Below are 17,053 nucleotides of genomic sequence, written 5' to 3' on the forward strand. Positions count from 1 at the left end.
AGGCAACTTGGAACAGGCAGAGAGGAACAAGTCAAAACAATCAGCGATTTCATGAAAGGGATAAGATTAATCTTGAATGATGCCCAAGTCTGACTCACATTGTCAAATATTATATATGATTTCTATGAGCAGGCCCTTCTCCCAATCCACTGAAACATCTGCACATTTCAATGGGCTGAGCTTTACCCTGTCCACTGCCCTCTAGCTGTTTTTGTTGTGGATTATGTAATTTAGTAAGTGATGCAATCAAAAGAATGCTTTCTACCTGTGCTTTGTACATGATGTCGGATGATTACTCCAGTGGGCTCAGAACCTTGCATTTCGACATCTAAATTGTTCTGTGACCTTGGGCCTGTTACTTCCCCTCTCCTGGCATATGCTGTAAAAATGGGGAGGAGGAAATATTCTTGTCTTTTTCACCAACGAATTTGAGAATAATTGTAACTGCCCCGAAAGTGGCAGAGAAGTCAGGCTAAGATTCCTGGATAGTGGGCAGTGGGCATCATTTCAAACAATTTTTTTGCCTTTTTTATTTGTCTTTGTGTTCAGTGTTGTGAGAAGTTACGTGTTTTAAGAGAGACTCTGAGTATAACAGATTTTAGAGATGTGAAGAAGAAAAAGGATTTAGAAGTCTGGGCAGTAAAAGGTTACTTTACTTGGGTACAGAAATCTCACAGTTTATCCTAAAATATATTCCACAAGGATCAATAATTTAAATATAAAAAAAATGATGCCATAAAAACACTGAAAGAAAATGGGTGAATATTTTTAAAATCTTGGAGCCTTACTAAAGAGGTCATGAAATCCAGATGCAACAAAAGAAAAAATGATGGATTTACTACATAAAATTATAAAACTTCTTTAAAGTAAAAAAAGATACACACAAAGTCAATTATCAAAGATGAACCGGATGCAATATTTCATTCTGCATATCAGAAAGAGGCAAATGTCCTTACCATAGGAGATACTCTTTAAAAATCAATATTAAAATCTTGAGTACAAAAATGAACAAGGAAAGAAAAAAGGCAACTCAGAAAAAATATTCAAAAGACCAGTAAATGTATCCAAAGAAACCCCAGCATGCTCATAATGCAATAAATATAAACTAAATAATGAAGAAAAACCATTTTTTTAATCTAGCTGATTGACAGACATAAAATGAAATCAAAATCCCATCATTAGGGGAAGTGTGGCGAAATGGGCAGTCTACATCCTGATGTTTAAAGTAAAAGCTGATTAGAAAGTTGGCAAATTGGCAGTGTATATTAAAATTTTGCCTGTGAGCTCAAAGTGATTGTTCTTTTAAGAATTTACTTTGCATCTATGCTCCCCAAAGTATACAAAGGCTATTCATTTCAGCATTGTTTGTCAACTATCAGGAAAGAGCTGCAGATTCAATATTTTAGAAGATCTGTATGCACTGAGCCCGTACATACTGGTATTGTGAATTACCCAAAATATGTTCTTAAGAAAATAATTTGCATGGCTAGAACAGATGAGTGGATCTAGAAGATGTGGTACATATACACAATGGAATACTACTCAGCAATCAAAAAAGATAAACTCATGCCGTTTGCAGCAATGTATGGAACTGGAAGGGGATTATGCTCAATGAAGTGAGCCAGGGGGAGAAAGATAAATACCAGATGGTTTCACTTATATGTGGAATCTAGAGAAACAAACAAAAGATCAAACAATGACAAACTGTAAGACTGACTCTTGAAAGCAGACTGTAGATCTGAGACACTCAGGAGGGTGAGAGAGGGAGAAAGTAGAAAACAAGGCGGGTGAGGAGAGCATGGCGGGGTGTGGTGGAGGACTGTGGACATTTTAGTGACTGCATCTGAGGGGAGAAATCCTGTACTGTGAAAAAATAAACAAGGACATTTAAAAAGAAAAAAAAAGAAAACAAGTTCCAATATAGTAAGCTTGCTAGACTTCCATTTGAGATTAAGACATATGTGGGGTCTTTTTTTAAGATTTATTTATATATGCATATATGAGCTGGGGTACAGGCTAGAGGTATGTGTGGGGGGAGGTGAGAGGATTCACCAGAGACAGAGTGGGGAGCAGAACAGGCAGATTGACTGAAACACACTGCTGAGGGGAGCAGCGGGTGAGTAAGGAGAGGTCCGCAGCACCATGTGGGTAGCTCCCTGGCTGGGGATTGAACTTGTGCTGCAGAGGTAGCAGATAGCTTCGTAGGTTGCATCTTAACCTTTGTTCCACCAGGGAGGCCCAAGACATATGTGTTTTGTGGGTGTGCTTTGCTTAAATGGACTTTTTATATCAGAATTTGAGAATTTGAGCTGAGGATTCAACATTAGTAAGGGTCAGTGACATCATTGCTAATATTCTAAACAGATGTATTATATTATCCATTCAAGACTTACTAGAAGGTAAACAAAATCCTATACTGTGACTTTCAGCTCATCATCCACTTTGGTTCTCCAAGAAGATATTAGATAATGACCAGAACAAAGAAAAAAAGGAGAGCTGGGATTAGTGGCGGTGATCTAGTGTAATAGTGCTATACTTCCATGGGGAGTTCTTCCTCACCAGGGAGGCACTGAAGAGAATGCCAAGAGTGGGAAAGAAAAAGGAAAACCTTTGAGACAATGGGGAGAAGGGATTCACCAGAGAGAGAAAAAGCATCTCACTCCCATCTCTGTTGCTTGGCAATCTGCACAAATTCAAAAGTCTCCTTCCTTGTAGATCTTGCAACAGCATGTGGTGAGAGTTCCTGAGTGGACCTGATCTGTGCTCTCTAGAACTCAGGGCCACAGAATGTGGTGGTTGCCTCTTGCCGGAAAAAGATAGCCAGACATTGCCTATAGGAACCTGGAATGGCAGAACAACAACAAAAAAGGGGCTGCACTAGGAGTAGCCTTTCTTCCAGGTTTTGTTACGGCAATGGTGCCAGACTTTACCATGGGCAAAGCAATCTCACTGGAAGGTAACCAAGTTAGTGCCATCTTGAAAAGATCTTGCCCCAGAGCTCTGCCTGCGGAACAAATAACCTTTGCAGAAATACCCTGAGGGAGGAAGGAAACCATAAGACTACAACTGAGGGAGCATGAGAAGCTCAGCCGAGAGAACATCTCCCAGAGCAGAGAAGAGTTGAGAAAACACAGAGTAGAAATTCCTTCGTGGACAGAGGGAGTGTCTGAAAATCCTCCAGAACCATCCCATGTAAGAAAAAGGCAGCACGAAGTATACCACCCAGAGATACTGGGTGATGATGGTGATGATTTCTTAGCACCCTGTCCTTTTACTTCTGAGCAAGGCTTTCTTTGCATCCTACCTCCAAAGTCCAGTCCCAGAGGAGCCAGGAGCAGATGGCTTCCATGTAGGATCCAGAAGAGTGGGAAAGCAAGGTGAGGATATACGAGAGCCACATCCCACACTTCTCTTTCTCCTACAGGTTCTGAAGCAGGGTTAAGCCTAAGCCCATGGAAGGAAAGAAATTTTAAACTACCAGTTGGAAGGAACTTTTGATTTTGATAAAATCGACCTTCTAGAATACATTAAGGGCCTCCCTGGTGGTGCAAGGGGTTAAGCACCACACTATGAAGCAATCCACAGCTTCTGCAGCATGAGTTCGATCCCCGGTCAGCCAGGGAGCAACACACGAGTGAGGCAGACCTCTCCTGTCTCGCCCGCTGCTCCCCTCAGCAGTGTATTTCAGTCAGTCTGCCTGTTCTGCTCCACACTCTGTCTCTGGTGGATCCTCTCACACCCCCTCCTCATCTCTGGCCTGCACCCCAGCTCTTGTATGCATAAATGAATGAATCTTAATAAATAAATAAATAAATAAATAAATAAATAAATAAATAAATAAATAAATAAAATACATTAAAATATAAAAGACTATTTTAACATCTAGACCAGTTTGTAAAAGTTACAGGAGCTGCCCCCAAACATCCAAGGGCTCTGCAGAGTGAGTTTGAAGGGCTTGTATTAGAGGAAGAATAAAGTTAATTTTATTATTTCACCCCCATTTAGTTTAACCCATTTGCTATATCACTGCATATGCTTTAAACATTGCCTAAAAAGATAAACAAGAAACGCTAGCTTCACTCAAGTTATGGGATTGAAGTGTCACACCACAGAGGACTTTTTATATTCATTCTTTCTCTTTGTATTTTTTACAAGACACATAAGTCCCTCGTCAAATCCAAGCTCTTTTAAATATGGAACTAACAAGACACATTGTAGCCAGATGAATTTCTAAAACTTTTTGCCTGAGGCATTTATAGTATCTTTCTCAGAATTCTCTTCTTCACCTTTCACACAGTTAACTACTGCCTACTTGGCCTAGTCAGCTAGGAATGGGTGGAGCTCCTTGGCCACCTAATTTTCCCCACAAGGCACCAGTACCTTTTGGCATCTAGCCATGGAAGTGTAATAGAGAAGAGATGCCCCAAGAGGGAAGCCCCAGTCAGGCTCACAGAACTAGGAGCATCCCCGGGGGCATTCCTTAAGCCTTTGAGTCAGTGCTCCAGACACATATAAATTATTACAAGGCGTTCCCAGTGCAAACAAGCACAGGTCTAGATTGCTCCATTTTTCACTGAGATGCTCATTCATCCAACCATTGCTCCTTCATTGAATACATTCTGAGGCCCAGTATTATGAGGATTCCTAGGTACCATTCCATGAAGTAGAAAGTAAATTGCTGATTATGCCATGAAAAGAAAAGGCAGGGCCTCCCCGGTGGCACAGCGGTTGAGCGCTGGGTTGCGAAGCTGCCCACAGCCTCTGCAGCGCCGGTTTGATCCCCGGCCAGAAAAGAACAGAAAAGGCAATTTCCCTCAATGGCTTTTTTTCCCCCAAAGAATTATTTTGTTTAAATAATTTACAGTGCTTTCATATCAAATCATTGGTGTAGTTGGTCTATATCTTCATGCATACGCATGACTGTGGTATTGTTTTTTCTTGTCCTCAGATTGATTGGAGAATGGACGCTTTGCTTGTAGCTCCACCAGAGAGACAACTGGAACATGTTCTTAGGACCCATGGAACAATCACTGAAGGTCTCATGACTCTGAGTGAAGAAGCAAAAGAACAGCCTGTCTGTTTGCAAATTTTTGTCCTTAATTTCTTTGGAGGGAAAGTTTATGTATTTCTGTATATTTGCTTTTCATAGAAAGGATGATTACAGAGCTACACACTCCAAGCTAGGAGAAAGGACAACCTCTTGCCATTTGTTCTGGGAGATGCTGAGAAGACAACAAAGCAAAGTGTCAGGAGCTGAAGCTGCACTTCCACCTTGCCCAGCTCAACCAGCGGTAGGATGCCCTTGCAGACTGCCTCAGAGGCAGCAGAAGCCTCTTTATGCACAAGCATCACTTGGGGGTACCTGCTGGGTTGGCTTTCCCCGGAAACTGTCATTCAGTCTTGTCTTACTTTGTCAGAGACCCAAAACTAGAGCACTTGCTTTTTGCCCAACATCTTAGAGAGACCACCTAGCAGCAGTGGTGGCTGCTGGCTCTCCAAGCTTGGCAAGGCCACCCAAGGATGACAAGAAGAAGGATGCCAGAAAGCCAACAAGAAAGACAAAGTCCCAGTGAACACATCCTGGAGCAAGCCCAACAAGAAGTGGACTGAATGCAAAGTTGGGGGCAAGCTCAATACTCTAGTCTTGTTTAATAAAGCCGCTTATGACAAACTCTGTTAGGAAGGTCTCAACTCAAAGTGTATAGCCCCAGCTGTTGTGTCTGAGAAACTGAAGACTTGAGTTTCCTTGACCAGGGCAGCCTTTCAGAAGCCCCTTAGTCAAAGGACTTACTAAACCATTTTCAAAGCACAGAACTCAAGTAATTCCCACCAGGAGTGGAGATGCCCCAGCTGTTGGTAAAGATGCTGAAAATATCATCAACTGTACATTTTGAAAAATAAAACTTATACTAAAAAAAAAAAAGAGAAACCCAAGACAAGACGACCACTAAGGACAGGGAGTGCCGAATACAGGGGACACATATGTGAGCAGTAGAGGGGAAAAGACAAAAATCAGCAGCCATTTCTGGTACTAGAATCCAGACCCATGACTGCAAGCCCGGATGACATGGGTACCAGAGGTCCATGCCAGCCAGCAGAAGGGGAAAGTTGACGAGGAAAGATACAGAAAAGAATATAATGGAATCTAGAAAACTTAAATAAGGGACCAGGAAAAAGAATAACTATAAGAAAGAAAATATCAACATCAAGAAACAACTATGAACCAGAGACATTCTATGGGGGGTGGGGGGTGGCGAAAGGAGGGATTGGGGTCAAAATAAGGGGGTTGTAATTGTATGGGGAATATAAAAAGTAAAATTTAAATAAAATGTGAAAAAAATACAGATTCTCAAAAAAAAAAAAGAATATATGTCAAGAAGTCGATTGGAAAAAAAAGAAAGAGCAAAGGCAAAAAAGAAACTTGAAGCAGAGGCAATTTCTATTTTGAACTGGAAGACTGCTTCCTCTTTCAGCGTGGTCTTACTCAACTTAAGGAACGTGACTTGCTGGGTTGTGCCATGGATCGCCCAAGAGGCTCGGTGCAAGGAAGGTGGCTACCAGGATAATTAACCTGGATTTTGGAGTCTGAGTGTGAAGATAAAGGCAGATCCTGCTCCCCCTGGCTAGTTACATCTCATCACAAGACTGCTGGGGAAGGAAGTTGCACAGAGCTGAAACCTAACAATTCATTAACATTACAAAAGAATATGCTTTGAAAGGTAAGGACCGGAAGCTCTCCATAATCCTATAAATTATTCCTGTTTATTGAGTGCTAAAAGCACAAGTTCCAGACATATAAATAATATATTCATATAAATAATTGAAAACAGAAGGAAAATTACATAAGCAGGAACCAAGTCTAAATTTAGCAAGGCCCATGGCTTTAAGAACCAGTACAAACTGTGTTTCTCAGTAACCCTACCCCCACGTCTAGGAGAAAATCAAGATGAGAAATACTTTACTGAACCATGTGAAATTGGCCACAGCATTTCTTTTTCTGGTTTTCAGTTTCCACACCTAAAAAAAAGTGTGAATAAATGAGCTCTAAAATTCCTTCCAGCTCTGACATCATATTATTTCCTTAAAAATTACCTAAATACTCACCAGTTAAAATCCTGTTTATATTTTTATTACTCAGGATATAACTTGTTTGGGACTTAATTTTCTCTTTAGTGTCAAATTGCATGTGACATCTCTGTGCATCCCAAGCATCTTGGAATTCTAATGTCATAATTCACGACTTGACCTATCTAAGCAGCAATTTCTCCAATAATACTGGATTTGGTATTATTAAAGCTAACAAATTAGTATCTTTGTCTAAAAGAGCATACTGTAACTACAAATTTATTCCATCAATTAGATAATTGATTCTCCCTTGGTAGGACATTACTTTGTTGTCTGTTTTCTCCAGAGGAAGCTGTTACACACTACAAAAGTTCTGATGTAAATTAAATAAAAGGGGCTTGTTTTCTAAGTTGTGTAAAATGCAGAAGGAATCTGCTCTCCTTGGTTCTTCTCCCCTAGCAATGATTACACTTCATTTCAGAGATAGGTCATCAAAGAGTCACTAATAGCTATAAAAAAAGGAAACTTTAGGTGCATTCTGAGTTTGGCATAGTTTTCTTTCTATGACTCTGCTTAGACAAGAAGATAACAGGCAAATCACAACAACTATCATTTATTGAATAGTGACCATTAATAGGTACACGCATTATCACTAATTTTATGACAATTTGGCAATGTAGATACTATTTTTTAAAAGTAGAGCTGGGATACAAGCCAGAGATGCGGGGGGTGAGAGGATTTACCAGAGACAGAACAGAACAGGCAGACTGACTGAAATACACTGCTGAGGGAAGCAGTGGGCGAGACAAGAGAGGTCTACTGTGTCATGTGGGTAGCTCCCTGGCTGGTGGGGGATTGAAATTGTGCTGCAGAGGCTGCAGATTGCATCATAGTGTGGTGCTTAACCCCTTGCACCACCAGGGAGGCCCAATGTCGATACTATTATCTACACTATTAAATACTAGTACTATGATAATTGGTATCTATAGGTATTTATGGATACTAAAGTACTGTAGGTATTTTTTATGTAAGAAGTTTATTGTATTGGTTATTTTTATTGAGATAACAATTTAGAACACAGTGCAGATTTCAGGTGTACAGTTTCTTACCTGTGCAGAAGTATCCAAAGGCTCAGTCTCCGTCCATCACCAATCAGTCGGCCCCTTCTACCTGTTCCAACCCCACCCACTTCCTCTTTGGCAATGACCATTCTGTTGTCAGAGTTTAAGAGTTTGGTTTTGTTTGTTCATTTGTTTTATTTCTTTATATTCCAAAAATGAGTGAAGTCATGCAGTATTTGTCTTTCTGACATGTTCCACTTAATTTAGCTCCTTCAAAGTCCATTCACGTTGTTGTGGTGACAAGGCTTCATCCTGTTTTAAAGCTGAGTATTATTCCATTGTGTATGTATACAGCACCTCTTTATCCAATTACTGGCCATCACCAGGCACTTGGATTGTTTCTGTATCTTGGATATTGTGGACAGTGCTGCAATGAACATGGGGTACAAATACATTTTTGAATTAGTGTTGTCATGGGTAAAAACCCAGAAATGGGATTACTGGATCACATGGTAGCTCTATTTTAAATTTTTTGAGGAAATTTCTTCTTTTCCCATCATGTCTACACCAAGTTATATCTCCACTAACAGTGTGTGAGACTTCCTTTTTCTCCACATCCTCATCAACACTTGTTACTTCTTGACTTTTTGATAAAAGCCATTTAAACTGGTGTGAGGTGAGATCTCACTGTGGTTTTGATTTTCATTTCCCCTAGCTTTAAGTGATGCAGAATATCGTTTTCATATGTCTGTTGGCTATCTTTTTAATCTTCTTTGGTAAAATTCCAGTTTATGTCCTCTGCCCATTTTTAAATCAGATTGTGTTTTCTTGTTGTTCCTTGAGTTCAGATATTATACTTTAGATGTTATTATCTATACTATTAACTTAGTAACTATTATATTAATCATGAACTCTCAATGGTTAAGTAACTTGTCTATGGCCAAATAAAAGATAGAAATAAGATTAAATTTGGGTCTCATCTGACTCTAGAATTTTCACACTACTTCTGAGATCCTTCTCCAGCAACACATAACAATGGTAATTATGCTGGCCCAGACACAGAATACCTGGGTTCAAATCCTCAGTTTAGAATTTATTAGCTCTATGGTCTTAAACAAGTTTCTTAGCTTCTTGGAAAGCTTCTTTGTTTTCTCTGTTGATAGTACTTACTGCATAGTGTTAAATGATACCATATTGCAGTAACACAGTAATTCCACTACGTGCACTTAGTGCTATCCTTGGCATGTAATAAGCACTCAGTATATGGTGATGGTTATTGTTATTGCTTTTATATTGTGCTCCCACTAGAAGCAAAACTAATTCAAGTTCTGCAACGGAACAAGGATCTTTGCCAAAGTAGCCACCAATAGTAGGTGCTTAATTAATGTTTATTAGTGATCTTCATGGTTTGCCTAATAATGTAAACTCAGTCTGAGTAAGAGATATATGAGCTTTTATTCTTACTTTTACCTACATATTGTAGATTGGAATGAGTCTCTTGTTTTTCCTTATATGTGTGTGCATATATGCATGTATATTCAATAATATATATTGCATCCATCATTACACATTACAGCTCTCTCTATATATGTATGTATAGGTTAAAGTTTATCACCATTGATTTATTTCAATGATGTCACAATGCCACAGAAACGTTCATTCCAGAATGTATCATATAATATGAAATAGCACTTACGTATCCAAAATTGCTTATTATTTAGTATTCATAAGTACTTTGTCCTTTGAAGATTGTCAAATCATGATTTCGAAGATTACCAAGATTGAATTTGGGAGCAAAATATCACATAGAGAAAATGTGTGTGTGTGTGTGTGTGTGTGTGACAGAGAGAGAGAGAGAGAGAGAGAGAGCAAGCGAGAGAGAGATACCATGTGTTTGCTCTGCATTTGTGATTATACAGTGTTCATCAGCTAAATTTACATAAAAAAACAATTATTCTTACAGTATATCCATCTAATAATTGATTCATATAGATGGTGAGCAACAAATTATTCCTTCCCAAAACTCTTTAGTATAACAAAAAAATAAAATAACCCATAAACTAGTTGATTTCCTGTACTAGTCACATTTAAGGAAGCAGGCAAATCCATAAAATATAGTGAAGACTGGTCACAGTCACTTTTGAACTAACCATACAAATCCCAGATGTTTGAAGCATTAGTGGTTATGAACCCTGGAGAGAAAGTTGGAAATCCTATAAAGTGGAATACAATAACTTTCCTCTGAGTAGCATCAGCTCAGTTCAAGAGACAATAAGGCATGTGAAACAATGACCTTAAGACCTTGATGGATCCCTCTCTCTAGAAATGCTCTTCCTATTGATAGCCACACAGCTAACTGTCTCTCTTAAGTCTCTGTTTATACGTTATCTTCTCAATGATGTCTGCCCTGATCAGTCTTTTAAAATAGCAACACTTTTCCCTACACACTCATGATTCCCTTTACCCTGCTACACTGTTTTATTTTTCTATACTATTTAATTTACTCATTTATAAGTTTAGTATTTGTCAATCAACACACACTAAAATGTAAATTCCATAAGTGTAGATGTATTTATTTATTTTGTTCATTACTGTATCCCAAGACCCTAAGACATAATAGGTACTCAATAAATATTTGTCAAATGATGTTTCTGCAGATGAAATTGATCACAATTTTTTTCACAGAAAAGAAACATTGCTCAATGCAGACAGGCATGTTCCCAATAAAACACAAACTTTTCATCTTCAAAGGATGACCCATTACAAACACAAAATTCCTTTGGGAGGGAAGAAGAATGAAAAATAAAATCTGTTATTATATATATATGCCTACTGTGGTGATCCAATCACAAAAGTTTGTTCATTTCAAGTAAATGTCAAACTAAATCACATTCAAAGTTACTCTAATTCTTTCCCCAAGTAATACATCTTCACTTTGGGGTGATGCCGTCTAATCTTCACACCATTACATCTGTCTCAAATTACATGGCAACTCTCCAGACTTGCTTCAATGGCATTTCAATCTGCCTCTTACAGAACCCTAACATTCCATTGGAAGGTGTTATAAAACTTTACACACGAAAAGTCCAAGTATAGTGATAAATAGTTTCTCCCACAGTCCCAACATTTAAGAATCTAGCACATTTTTCTGTTATTCTCTGCAGGTTGCACTCATCCTTAGCCCGTCACAATTAAAGATGATGCTTCTGGTGTTATCAGAGTTCTCTATCTGACATTGTAAAATGAGAAGAAATTAAGTGTAAGCACAACTTCCTACCCTTATTCATTCTTCTCTAATTTTTTACACACTCCTTCCTCTTAAAGATGAACAGTTGCAGTTACAAATCAACCTGTTATCTTTTGTCATATACTCTACATTTTTAACTATTAATGACTATTGATAGATTGGTAGATATGAAAGTTAAATGCTTGATCAATTTTTAACAAAATACATGTGGTCCTCAAGACATTGGAGAACTTCTGTTTTAAATTCCTCTTAGAAATTAATTCTGTCTTCACTAGAATGAATTTTATCTAGCCTGGGTGGACATAAATATCAAAGTGACTTTCAGAAGTGGATCGATTTCAGATGAGAGTAGAAATATATGCCCTTACCAGCCATGAATCTCAAATCTCTGAAAGTGCTGAATGATTGTCATAATATTTGGAACCTCCCCTAGCACAGAATCACTGCAGTGTCGAACAGTGTTACCAGGACAAAAAGTTGTTTAAATCTCATGCAAAAGTAACAGGATTATATGTGTCTTTGATGAATGATATTTAAAGGAAAAAATTCTTTAAAAAAAAACTCTACTCATATTAAACCATCCAATCCCATTTGGCCATTGTCACTGTGATTTCCTCATCTAAGACTTCTTTGTCTCCAACTCTGTGCTATGATTGCAACTGTCACTGAGTCACACAGCCTGCCCTAGGCATAGAGCCAATTTGATTACAACAACTGCTTGTGTGACAGAGAAAGGTGGTTTTTAAGGCTTTAGCAAATGGCTCACCCAAGCTTCTGACTCTGGGGCATAAATTTTGACTGTCATTCACAAGATGGAAAACAAATATCCACCTAACCTAGTAAACTAACAACCTGGAAAACATATATGGACACAGGGTTCTAGAACCAAGACACAGCAGGAATATCAGCCTCTTAATAAGCAGACATGAACAGGCTCACATTCCTCAAAAGCACAATTTCCGTGTATTCAATATATTGTTATTTTCCAGAGATACAATTATGGCTTTCTCATTTTTGAATCTCAGGTACCTAGTTCATGTCATATGCATAAAGAAATACTTTATTTGTCTGAAGTGAAATGAAAACAAGTCACTTAGGGGTAGAAGGAATTTACTAGGTAGCCTCATCCACCCCCAGAGCTTCTAATTTAAAGAGGGTGGGGGAGCAGCAGATCTCAGTACTCTTTCAGTCTTGATAATTGAACTGAATCATTCAGTTTTAAATCAGCTATTTTAGTTTCATGGAAAATAAGCCCTGTTTTTAAAAAACCTCCTCAAATGATATGGTATTCTACTCATATAGTTAAGATAAAAATTATTTTTGTAAATAAGATGTACTAACCACTATGAGGATATCCCTCTGTATTTATTTTCATGTCTCTGTTTCCCTTTCTGATTTGCATCTAAAATATAAGACATAACCTAGAACATTAAAAATTCTTCCAACTGGGCCTCCCCGGTGGCGCAGCGGTTGAGCGCTGGGTTGCGAAGCTGCCCGCTGCCTCTGCGGCGCCGGTTCGATCCCCGGCTGCTCCCCGGCCACCAGAGGAGGGTCCCGCATGGCGCGCAGACCTCTCCTGCCACCCGCTGCTCCCCTCAGCAGTGTGCTTCGGTCCTTCTGCCTGCTCTGCTCCCCGCTCTGGCTCTGGTGAATTCTCTCACCCTCCCACGCTTCTGACTGTACCCAGTGCTTGTATAAACAAAACAAACAAACAAATAAATAAATAAAATAAAACATGCCTCTATTAAAAAAAAATTAAAAATTCTTCCAACTTCTAAAAGGTAGGAAACTTTTTTTTATGATATAACTTTTTCCCTGGACTGGTAGTATACCCTTATTTCATTGATATTGTTTACCAGATAAACTCATTAAACTGAGCACATAGTTAAGCACTTATGGAAAAGAGAAAAATAGGCTTAAAAATAATTTTTAAAGGGCCTCCCTGGTGGCGCAGGGGTTAAGACGCAACCTATGAAGTAATCCGCAGCCACTGCAGCATGAGTTCGATTCCCAGCCGGCCAGGGAGAAACCCACATGGCGGGACAGACCTCTCCTGTCTCACCCGCTGCTCCCCTCAGCAGTGTACTTCGTTCCGTCTGCCTGTTCTGTTCCCCACTCTGTCTCCGGTGACTCCTCTCACCCCCTGCATCTCTGGCCTGTACCCCACTTCTTGTATAAAAATAAATAAATCTTTAAAAAAATAATAATAATTTTTAAAGCTACCATGTAATGAAAAATTCTTAGGTTCCACTCCTACGCTAGTGCTTTCCATGTATTAGCTCATGCCAAGAAACCTAATGCATCTGTTACTATTCATATGCCTATTTTATGAAGGTGTTTAGAAAGATACAGTAATTTGCCCAAAGTCACCTGCCTATACCTTAGTGAAATGAAGTTTAATCCAGGGCTCTTTGACCCTAATGTCCATTTCTTCCCTGTGTGCACAAAGAGAGAGAACTAATGGAGAAGATATATTTTCTTATTCCAATCAGCATTTGGATCTCAAATTATATACACATGGCTGAAACAACTTAAATCATTCTAAGGGGATACCAAAAGAAATAAAAGATTTAGGCCCAGGCAGAGGCGTATTCTAGTTAAAATCAACAATACAAATAAACATCGTAAAACTTGGGGAAGTACATTCCAGGCCAGAAATAATCTACAATTTTTAGTCATCCACATACTTCCTCCCTCTAGAATATTCATCTCTCAGCTTGGCCAGCATTTTGTGTGTGTGTGAGTTTTTGTTTTGCAGCTGCGTGTTCCCCAGGGCCCTCTGCTTTCCATAGATTTGTGACCCTAGCAGAAACTTATCCTACAAAGTATTCCTCTGAGTTAAGTGAGTCAGATCTGGAGGTTTTCAAAAAGTATTCTGTGAAGAAATGAAAGAGAAAAAGAAGGAGGAGGAAAAAGTGTTTAAATGAAAAGAGTCATAGGAAAGAACACTTGAAATTGTAGAAATTAGTATTTACATGTAAGCTGCTTTTTTTTTTACATGTAATTTCTTTTTTTTTTACATGTAAGCTTCTTTTAGGTCTTTAGTTTTGTTTTGCTTTGCTAGTTCTAGTTCTAAGTAAAGTTTACCTTCAATTTATTTATTTTTACCATTTAAATTTTTTTATGTTTTTTTTACATCATTGTTCATTTTTAAACAATATTTGCCTCCCCTCATCCCCTCAAGTATAGTCCCCATAGAGTTTCCTTCACATTGAGATACCACCTTACACCAGTGAGAATGGCACATATCAAAAAAACAAGCAACAACAAATGTTGGCGAGGGTATGGGGAAAAAGGAACTCTCCTACATTGCTGGTGGGAGTGCAGACTGGTCCTACCTCTATGGAAAGCTGTCTGGAGGTTCCTCAGTCTACTAAAAATGGAGCTACCATACGACCCAGCAATCCCATTCCTAGGGATCTACCCAAAGGACACAAAAACATTGAATCAAAAGACCACCTGCACCCCTATGTTTATTGAGGCACTATTTACAATAGGTAAAACCTGGAAACAACCCAAATGCCCAAAAATAGATGGCTGGATCAAGAAGATGTGGTTCATATACACAATGGAATATTACTCAGCAATCAAAAAAGATAAACTCATGCCATTCGCAGCAACATGGATGGAGCTAGAAGGAATTATGTTCAGTGAAATGTCAGAAGGAAAAAGAAAAATATCCAATGGTGTCACTTATAGCAGGAATATAAGGGAACCCAATAAGACATCAGTGCAAAAAAATAATAACAGTACAAAACACAATAAAGCAAAAACAAACAATTATAAATTAGAGACATCCTGCAGGGAAGGAGGAGGGAGAGGGATCAGAGGGAGGGAGGGAGGAGCACAGGGGACTGAGGAGATGGGGCACCTTCAATTTATTTAATCCAAAGATCTCAAGTTGCTTTCTCTGTCTGTGACTGCAGGCTGGGGAAGGTGATGGCCAGGGTTTCTCTGAGCCTGTTGCACATATATTATCTTCTTTCATTATGAGAACATGATGAAAGTGGTATTAGCATCACCTTTTTACAGAACATGAAACTGAAGTTCAGGAATATGAAATAAATACCTTTCCCCAAAATCCTTCGCCAACCAGAGGCAGAGATGAACCACCTTTCTGCCCAGGCTCCTGCTCTCAGATCTTCCCTTGGTCACCTTCGGAACCCTCCCATTTAATCCTTCTGTCTATGATTAGTCCTTTGTGCTCTCTCCCCCACTTAAAACTTCTCCAGTAGTTGGAGAAGTCAGTCCTATCATGGTATATCTAAGACTGGGGCTAAGCGGTTGCACATGAAGACTCAAAGAATTCTTAGGTCATTATTTAATCCAATTCTTTGGATTAAATAAATTGCAGGTGCACCATCACCTCCGTGCCCTGTGCTCCTCCCTCCCTCCCTCTGATCCCTCTCCCTCCTCCTCCCCTGCAGGATATCTCTGATTTATAATTGTCCGTTTTTGCTTTGTTGTGTTTAGAGATTGTGTGTGTGTGTGTGTGTGTGTGCATGGGCAAGTGCCTTAACCTGCATGTGATGTGATTTTCTCAACTGTAAAATGAGATGAATAATGGTGTTAGCAGCTTACAAGGTGAGAACTAAATATTTATGTATATGGGTAAAGTAGTTCCTGGCATAGATAAGCATTACATACATATAAACTGATATTATTAGGTAAGTTATCATTGGAAACAAATAAAAAAGTAGGACTTCAACACTCTTCCTAAAACATGACATATCAGTACTCATTGAATCACTCTGCTGCTGATGGTGCAGTTCTATGCTTTGGGATAGTAAAGATAATAAACAGCAAAGAATACCCAGGAAAAAAGAATATTTTGGAATTTCCAGTCTGAATACAACCTGTTGTACTGATCTTTGAAATAATGGTTCATCTGGAAGAAAACAAGTCCAGTTGTTAAAAGACATATTTGTTATAGAATGAGGGTTACCAACAATCCTAAACTGTTAAGGGATGTACCCTCTAAAAGGGATTTGAACATCTGTGCATAAAAGCAAAGGAAGCATACTCTCTGCGTGATAGATTTTTTTTAATTTTTTTAAAGACTTATTTATTTATTTTATACAAGAACTGGGGTACAGACCAGATGTGCAGGAGGATGAGAGGATTCACCAGAGACAGAGTAGGAAACAGAATTGGCAGACTGACGAAATACACTGCTGAGGGGAGCAGTGGGTGAGACAGGAGAGGTCTGCCGTGCCATGTGAGACCCTCACTGGCCGGCCGGGATCGAACCCGCGCTGCAGAGGCTGCGGACAGCTTCACAGCACTGCGCTCAACCGCCTGTGCCACCAGTGGAGGCCCGTGATAGATTTTTAATGGAATTGGTGTGCGTTGAGAGAGAGAAAGGGATTTCAAATAATACTTTCCCAATAAAACCACAAAAACTACCCATTCCCATGTGGGCAAATGCCCAGCCAGCCAGACCTGACCTGAAGTGGGGACTCTGAAATTTGAAAGCTTGCCACAAACCTAAGGCCCCTTCTGTCAGGGAACCACAAGAAAGGGGTTAGGTAGCTCCCTGAGAGCTGGGACAGAAGGAGAGACTCAAAATTTAAAATATACCACATCAAGATAATGGCTGCCATGTTCTCTGTCAAGGACCAGGAGAGCCTACCACAGGCTTTTTACCCACCTGTCTCTTCCAACCGTTTCTACATGTCTC

The sequence above is a fragment of the Talpa europaea genome (genome assembly GCF_964194135.1).
Source record: "Talpa europaea genome assembly, chromosome: 8".
Lineage (NCBI taxonomy): Eukaryota > Metazoa > Chordata > Mammalia > Eulipotyphla > Talpidae > Talpa > Talpa europaea.